The following is an 8,336-nucleotide window of genomic DNA, read 5'->3' as shown; positions in this document are numbered from 1 at the left end:
GTGATCAATCAGTGGAACAGTCTGCCACAAGAGGTGGTGAGTTCTCCTTCAATAGAAGTCTTCAAACAGAGGCTAGACAGATATCTGTCTGGGATGATTTAGCGAATCCTGCTTTGAGCAGGGGATTGGACCAGATGGCCCAGGAGGTCCCTTCCAACTCTACGATTCTATGATTCTATGAAACTCCAATATCGGCTGGTGCATCTGGTCCAGCTTCCTCTTTTCCTGTGTCTGGCAGCTATATCACAAAACAATGCTACCACGAGACAATGCTGAATCTCCAGACTGGCTCATGGGGTTAGTAGGTCATTTTCAGCAGTTGATTATAAAGTTCATGTTAGTTGGGATCATATATATATATATACATGTGTATATCAGTATATAAGAATATATGCAAGTAAGATCTATATGAAATGTATATATTTCCATCACAATCCCCTCTTATATATCACTTGCCCTAAAATCCTGCTCCTGTCCCAAAGCACTGCAACTCTTTTATGCTGCCAGTGGGGTTGACGCATGCCTAGAGCATACGCCCCCGTCCGTACAGACTTTTGCAAATGGGCGGTCAGGAGGTCTGTCCTTAATGGGGGTTCATTGCATTGTAATCAAAGTCTCTTAGTTAGCAGTCTATGTAGTCAGTGGTGTGTATTCTCTATCAGGTAGGTAATGTATTCAGTCAGGTAGGGCATCCACAGCATCATTCCGGCTCAGGTGTATATTCTGGTATGAGAGCTTTCCCGCAATGCGATGCGTGGATCCAGGTGGGGGTGGGAAGTGTGTAGGCCTAAGTCTGACCCTACTGCTGATCAGATCTTTTGTGTCAGGTTTGCTGTGAATGTGGGTCCCTGATCACTTGCTATCACTTCTGGAACCCCCATATCTGCACACTATTTCTGAGAGTAGCTTGTTTGCAGTAGTCTTCGCCAACTGGATCCTTACTGGGAAAGATTCTGGCCAGATGATGTGGGAGAACTTTTTCCACTCATCCAATGTTGCATTTGTCGGGGGCCAGACAGCTGCTGGAATTTTGGCTGTTAAGGTGGGAGTCCAGTCCAATCAGGTCATTCATCTGTCTTCAATTCTGTGCAGGGGGGCCATGTGCCCATTGAACCACCATAGGGTACATACTTTGAGGTAGACTGGGTCTGCCATGAGGTAGACATTTGAGGTAGACAGGGTTTTTGGAGTCCAGTGCTTTTGCCCTTCAGCATCCAGCTTTCCTTCTCCTCCTTTGGAGTCTGGTCCTGCTACTTCTTGTACAGGTCCCAGGACGTCATTTTGTCAGGTTTTCTCATCTTCGGTCATCATATAGTAGCCGTCCGGCTCTACGACCTCTCCCATTTTTCCATATTGTCTTCTTCTGGCTGCTTCTTTGGCTGCCACGTCTGCAATGTCGATACCCTGTGCCTCTACTGTGTTCAGTTTTCTGTGTGCCTTGACCTTTTATACTGCCACCACTTTTTAGAAGTTGGAGAGCGTCCAGCAGGTCCCTGATGGCTCCATGATGCTTCACGGTTGACCTGCTTGCTGTGATAAAGTCTCTTGCGGCCCAGATGGGTCCGAAGTCGTGTGCTATGCCATGCGAGTATGTGGAAACGGCATTGACGTTCGCAGTTTTGTCCTTCGCAACCTGGCTGGCCTTTCATCAGCGCCATCAGTTCCGCTTCTTGGGCTGACGAACTTCTGGACCATAGGATGTCTTGATTGCTGGCAACTGCACATCCCATGTGGAATCTTCCTTCATCATCTGCAAAACTGGAGCCATCTACGATATCCTGCAGATTTTGTTCTGAAGAGTCCGTAAAACTGGAGCCATCTGCGGTATCCTGCAGATTTTGTTCTGAAAAGTCTGTATCCGCATCCCCCCCTTGGGAGTGGGAGTAGAGTGGCGGTGGAAGACGTATCTGCATCCCCCCCTTAGGAGTGGGAGTAGAGTGACGGTGGAAGACGTATCTCCTGTGGTTGCCCAAAAATGACATCAGCAGCCTTGTCCTGGAGGGCGTGTGCTGCAAATATTGTTTTCATGCAGGAGGGCTCCCCCTTGCACCTGGATCCAGGCCGGCTGAGAGGTAGTCTAGAGGCCTGGTTTTCCTCTGTGGGTCTGTTTTAAGACACCAGTAGCATGACTTTCTTTATCCATTTGGTAAAGATGAAATGGCTTCTCGTAGTCAGGGAGGCCTAGAGCTGGCGCGGAGACTATGGAGTCTTTCAGTTTCCTGTACGAGGTGAAGGCTGCAAACAACAGGAGCACGCCCCCGAAGAAGCAAGAAGCGAAACGCGCGTAAGGGTCCCGCTGTCCACATATCAGATAGGTTGGTACTTCCTCATTTTCTTATGTTTGATACCTAGGCATTCTGAATTTCTTGGCTGTCTCTCCTCTTTATTTTTGGATCAATCACACTAGCTGACAATATCTTCTATTAGCGGTCTTCAGATTTCTATCTTATTATTGTGTATTCAACTTTGTATAAATCTCTATGACCGTTCCCTATACACTATGCACTTTATGAGAGACTTTGTATGCTATTATATTTAAGGGATAATTGAGAGGGAGCTGATTATGTTACTGCCATTTTGTTTTTACTTAAATAATATTAAGTGTACCATGACCTTTTCTCATATGTGGTAATTGGATATCACTGATTCCCTTATTTTGTACCTATCCACACCCCCATTTTTTAGATATTGTATTTTACCCTATTGAGTATAATAAAAATCTTATATTTTATTGCTCTTGATTCCATTTTTTCTTTGGTTTGAACAGGAGGAACAGGGTTGCGTTGATGCAATCGTACAGAGGCTGTATTAAGATTGGAGCACCAGGGATCCAAGTTCTGCAGTACAAAACTAGACCAAGGAAGGCCTGCAGCATCTTTGGAGTCTTTGGGGGAGCCAGCTTCTCCTCAGCGGTCTTCCGGTCATCCGTCAAGTGTTTCGTCTGAAGGGCAATATGTGTCTTCAGGAATGTAACTTGCTTTTGACACCACTGGACTCTGTTTTTCCAGAACTTGCGTTGCTGCTCCACCAGGTAGAGTAGAGGAGACAAGGAAAAGGCTGTGTAGGTAGAAACGTCGATGATTCCTGCATGGTCTGCAATCCAGTTGACGAGGATGGAGGACAAAGCTTTGGTGAGCTGTGAAAGGTTGTCCTGGGCCCTCTTGGGCATCACTGTCCATGTGTTCTGCTTGAGGGAAGCATTGGACAGATCCATCACTGTGAGCACTGTTGCTGTGGCTGGCACATTTGACAGCAGAGTGTGCAGATCTGGCACAACTGGGGTTTCAAACACGGTTGCTTCGTTCACAGCTCTCAGGTCATGCATCATTCTGAACCTGGCTGCTTCTCCTTTCACCGTCTTCCCCTTGATCGAGAAAGGCTGGGACTGCATGATGATTCCTATGGACGAGGCGGTCCAGTCTGGCCTTGCTCTTCAAAAATGCCATGAGGGACTCCCATTTTCTGGCACAGGGAAGGCAGGAAAACAAGTGGTTTACTGGGGTCCTCTTCATCAGAGGTGACGTCCAGCTGAGCTTTCTTGCTCCCCACCAAGGCAGTCGATTTGCTGGGACGTCTTCTTTACCAGCCAGCAGCTGTTCCTTTCACCCAGCTGGTCAGCATTTGTGTACCAGTTTGTAAAGCTGAGTGGCTGTCTTCTGGTCCAGAGCCTGGATAAACTTCAGGGAGCGCCTTCAGAATCTTGTCCGAGATGATCCTCTGGCTCTGGAGCCGGAAGCAGCGCAGCCATTTCACGAAGCGGGTATGGTCCTTTTGGGTTGAAAAATTTCCTGGCCCATGCCAAAGTTCTTAAGCCATTTCTTGAACAGCGGTTCCACTTAGAGCTCCAGATGGTCATTGACTCTGGGTGATGGACAGGGGATGCTGGGCATTGTGAGGGTAAGGGATTCCAGACTTGAGTGACACCCGCAGTGGCGCAACTTGAAGTCTCCCTTGGACGATAGGCTTCCGGGTACTATGTCCAGCACCTCCTTGGGTAGGCTTGCACCGGTAGTTTGAGGCTCTTGTAGGGCCACCAGCCTGATTGATTCTTCTTGGGTCAGAGGTGGAGAAAATGTCATGGTCACATCTTCAGTGAACACTTTGGTCACCTTCAGCTCCTGCAGTAGATCTGCTCTCATCAGGTTGGGTGGGCAGGTCTCCACCATAAACTGAAACAGGATGGAGTGTCCTGGCTGTGTCCACACGCTCAGGGGCTTGTAAGCTGGGAATGTCTGCTTGACCTTCAGTCCCCACACAAGACACAGAGTGTTCTGATAGGCAGGTGGGGTCAGGGAGTTCCACATGCCTCATCACACTTCTGACTGCACCAGTGTCCACAAGGAAAAATATGACAACCCCCAGTGATTTGAGGTATTAGGTCCGCTGATGGGGTCTTACATATCAGGGACATGACGTCTTGCGGACCTGGCTTGCTTCTGTCCTATGGACTGGATTCTTCACTCCTTCCAGTGTTTCTTGCTTGGCCCATTCCCCTGCGTGATGTCCTGGGCTGCCGATGTGCTGTGCACTGGTTCTGGAAATGGCCAAGTTTGCCACAGTTGTAACACCTTGCAGGTCTCCTGTCCCTGCAGGGTGGTTGCTCCTCCACATTGGTGGCAACCATAAGAGGGGCTGCCTTCTGCACTCCTGGGTGGGACTCTATTCTTCTGGCTACTGTGAGCATGGCATCTACTGCTATTGACCTGTACTCAGGCCTGGCCACTACCAGCAGTTTCTTGATTTGTTCTCTTAGTCCATGCACAAAGGCCTGTGCCAACATTTTTCTGTGTATCTGATCATGAATAGTGAAGTCTAAAACTTGGAATACTTGCATCACTCTGCCATGAAACTCGTCTACAGATTCTGTCTTGTCTTGGCTCATCTCATGTAGGCTGAGGGCTTGCCCTGCTTGTCTGGCTTTGGCCCACTCTCTGAGCTGCTCAATTAGCTTTGATCCTGACTCCCAGGAGTGCACATCTAATTCTGATGGAAGCTTGAAGTGTTCCTTCAAGATTGGCTAGAGTGTTTCACCTGCTTTTATTTCCATTATGGACCAGAGATCAATCCAGGTTGCAGCATATGTTCGCTGGCTCTGCTGCATTCTTTGGCAAAATGGCATGGGGTCCATATCTGGGTCTGGCAGATTTTTCAGAATACTGTACACCTGACTAGGGGTGAAGGGCACATAGTGTAAAAGTTCTGGCTCTATCTGCCCCTGCCTACTTGGTGCCTGTGGGTTTCTTCCCCTAGTACTGGGCAGCATGTATGCATCAGAGGAGAAACTGTGACATTGTGTGTTTGCCTTTTTGTGTGTGGGTGCTCCCCCCTTCTGAGGCTGCAGCTCTGTCTGGCACATAGGTTCCTCATTCTTAGACCCAGCAGCTGCAGACACTGATGGAGCTGTGGGCTTTGCTGGCTGGTGTATCGGGGGGCACCTGTGGTGTCTTGTGATTTTCACTTTCTTCTCCCGGTATCATAGCTGGCTCGTGTGAGAGGGTGCCCTGTGGAGATAGGGACACCTCATTGTCTGGATTTGGCACTGGCCCAGCTGGTGACAATGAACTGAGAGATGGGAGAGAGAGAGAGGGTGAGGAGCAGGGAGGGGTGGAGGACAGATTGGAAACATGAGGAGGAAAGAGAAATGATGAGGGAGGAGAGGAGGAAGGTGACAGAAGAGGAGGGGAGAGAGAAGAGGGGGATGAGGGAGGATGAGAGGTGGGCGAGGGTGGAAAAGATAGAGAGGGAGGAGAGGTAAGAGAGGGAGGAGTGGAGATGGGAGGAGGGAAGAGAAAGAGAGGTGAGAGGGAGGAGTGGCGATGGAGGGAGGAGAGAGAGAGATTGGAGGGGAAAAGAGAGGGAAGAGAGGGGAGAGAGGAGAGGGAGGGAGGAGCGGACTCCTTCCCCATTTCTGCAGTCAGAGAAGGCATACTTGGACTTGTGGTGCCTTCTCCCAGGGGGGAAACGGGGTGCCTCAGAGGCGGCACAGGTTAGAATTCCGCTGAAAACACCTTTTCCTATCTTGTACACGTGAAAATAATCCTTTTCCTGTTCACATAACTCTTAGTACCTTCTATGCTGTAAGTCCGCTGCCACTTTATAAAACGCAGACAGCAATTCAGCTCAACTAACTAACTTCCCTTTGTCCTCTCAATACATTATGCCATGCTGCAGCTTCAGAAGCTGCCCCTGCAAATCCACATACGTAACTTTCTGAATCACACCTACTGTGTCTATTCCAAAACCTTCAACAAAAAAAGGTGATTAAAACTTCAAAAACTTTACAACCCCTTTCTTAAACTTGCTTAAAAAGGAAATAAAAAAGCAAAAAACAAAACCAAAATATTTATAAAAAGCTTCAAAAGAAAATGAAAAACTAATAAAAACTCAGAAAATGGACATAAAGAAAACAAAAAGAATAATCAAGAAGTTGGTAAAACTTGGGAAAAGAAATCAAAAAAATCTGTACAACTTACAACAATGTATATATATATTTTTTTTGTTTTGTCCGTGCACAGATGAAAGGCAGACACTTCCCCTTTCCTCTGCCCCGTCTCTCAGTTAAGTGGTGTCTCTGAAAACAAAGGGCATGCTGAACAATAGCATATACATATAGCTCAAATAACTGTAGTTAAAACCTCCACCAAAAAACAAAAATAATGATCAGTGGAAAACACAGCACAAAAAACACAACACAAAAACAGATGTGACAATATGAAAAATATCAGAGACGCACTCTACGGGCAAAAGAGGAAGTGTAAAAGAAAAGGGAAAAATAACTCTTTTTCTGCTTCAGATCTTCATGGAGAACAACGGTGAATTCACAGGTTGATGCACATATGGACGTCCGGGGAGAAATCAAGGTCCTTTTTTTTTTTTGTGACACGTATGTCAAACAGCTGCTGGTAACCGATAACTGCCAATCACACTGGGTGTACTGCGATCGGTCACCCGGGAATGTTAACACCCTGTACTGGTCATCCCGCCTGGCCCGCTGGTAACAGGAATCAGTGATAACTCCCACAAAATTGCCACTACCTGTCCCTGACTGGCCTCCTGATGTACAGGTGAATCTGTGGCAACTTGTCAAGTGATTTGGCTAGCGATATCTCCCCCAAGCTAAACACCACCACTTGCCTGGCGATCTGGGTGCTCCTGTCCCTTCCGATGCACGGGTGTATATGTGATAGGTTGATAGGAGACCATAAGCACAAATCAGTCATAGTTCCACCAGCTCTCTCCCGGATCTAGACACACACAGGAACCGCAGCAGACACCTTGGCTTATATCCCAGGGTTTGGATAAGAGCGTGAACTTTTACACTACCTGGGAATGCGGTGGTGACCACACCTGACCGGCTAGAGGTACAGACCCGGACTGGGCACAGGGGACATTCAGGTAAGATAACCAGATTTTCTTACCTTACTTATGGAGTTGCGCAAATCTCCATCCCCATGAGTCAAGGCCTTAGTCAGCACCTACGTCTCTCTGGTCAGCAGGGTCCCCGTGCGTTTCGTCCACAGCCCCATGTTGGGTGCCAGATTGTTCTGGAAATTTGCATAGATATATGTATATCTGTGCTGTGGCCTGTCCTAATTAGAACAGAGTCTCATTGAGCGCTCAACGGAAAAAAAGACACGCTAAACACCATGTTAGCAGCATCTCTTTCCAGCAGGACTCTGGAAGTTTATTGCACATACATGGTTTTATCATTAGGTACAGAAAGGGGTGGTTATCCAATTAACATGAGGCTGAACTTCTTATCTAATTGGCTGTTTTGAATACATGAACATATATGGAAGTGTTTAACAAAGAGCTGATTCTAGCAATATAATTTACTGCATCCATTCTTCTGCAATGTCAGCAAACTCCGATATCGGCTGGTGCATCTGGTCCAGCTTCCTCTTTTCCTGTGTCTGGCAGATATATCACAAGACAATGCTACCACGAGACAATGCTAGTTCTCCAGACTGGCGCATAGGGTTAGTAGGTCATTTTCAACAATTGATTATAAAGTTCATGTTAGTTGTGATCATATATATATATGTATACATATGTATATCAGTATATAAGAATATATGCAAGTGAGATCTATATGAAATGTATATATTTCCATCACACGTTTCCTTTTTAGCTCCTTTACCCCCAAGGGTGCTTTGCACGTTCAAGATCGGGCCAATTTTTACAATTCTGACCACTGTCCCTTTATGAGGTAATAACTCTGAAACACTTCCATGGATCCAGGTGACTTTAACCTTGTTTTCTTGTGACATATTGTACTTCATGATAGTGGTAAAATTTAATTGATATAACTTAAGTTTATTTGTGAAAAAAACGGA

Source organism: Dendrobates tinctorius, unplaced genomic scaffold (genome assembly GCF_039654945.1).
Source record: "Dendrobates tinctorius isolate UK_male_01 unplaced genomic scaffold, ASM3965494v1 ptg000241l, whole genome shotgun sequence".
NCBI classification, from domain to species: Eukaryota; Metazoa; Chordata; class Amphibia; order Anura; family Dendrobatidae; genus Dendrobates; species Dendrobates tinctorius.
The sequence above is the reverse complement of the archived record's forward strand: the minus strand, read 5'-3'. Positions refer to the sequence as shown.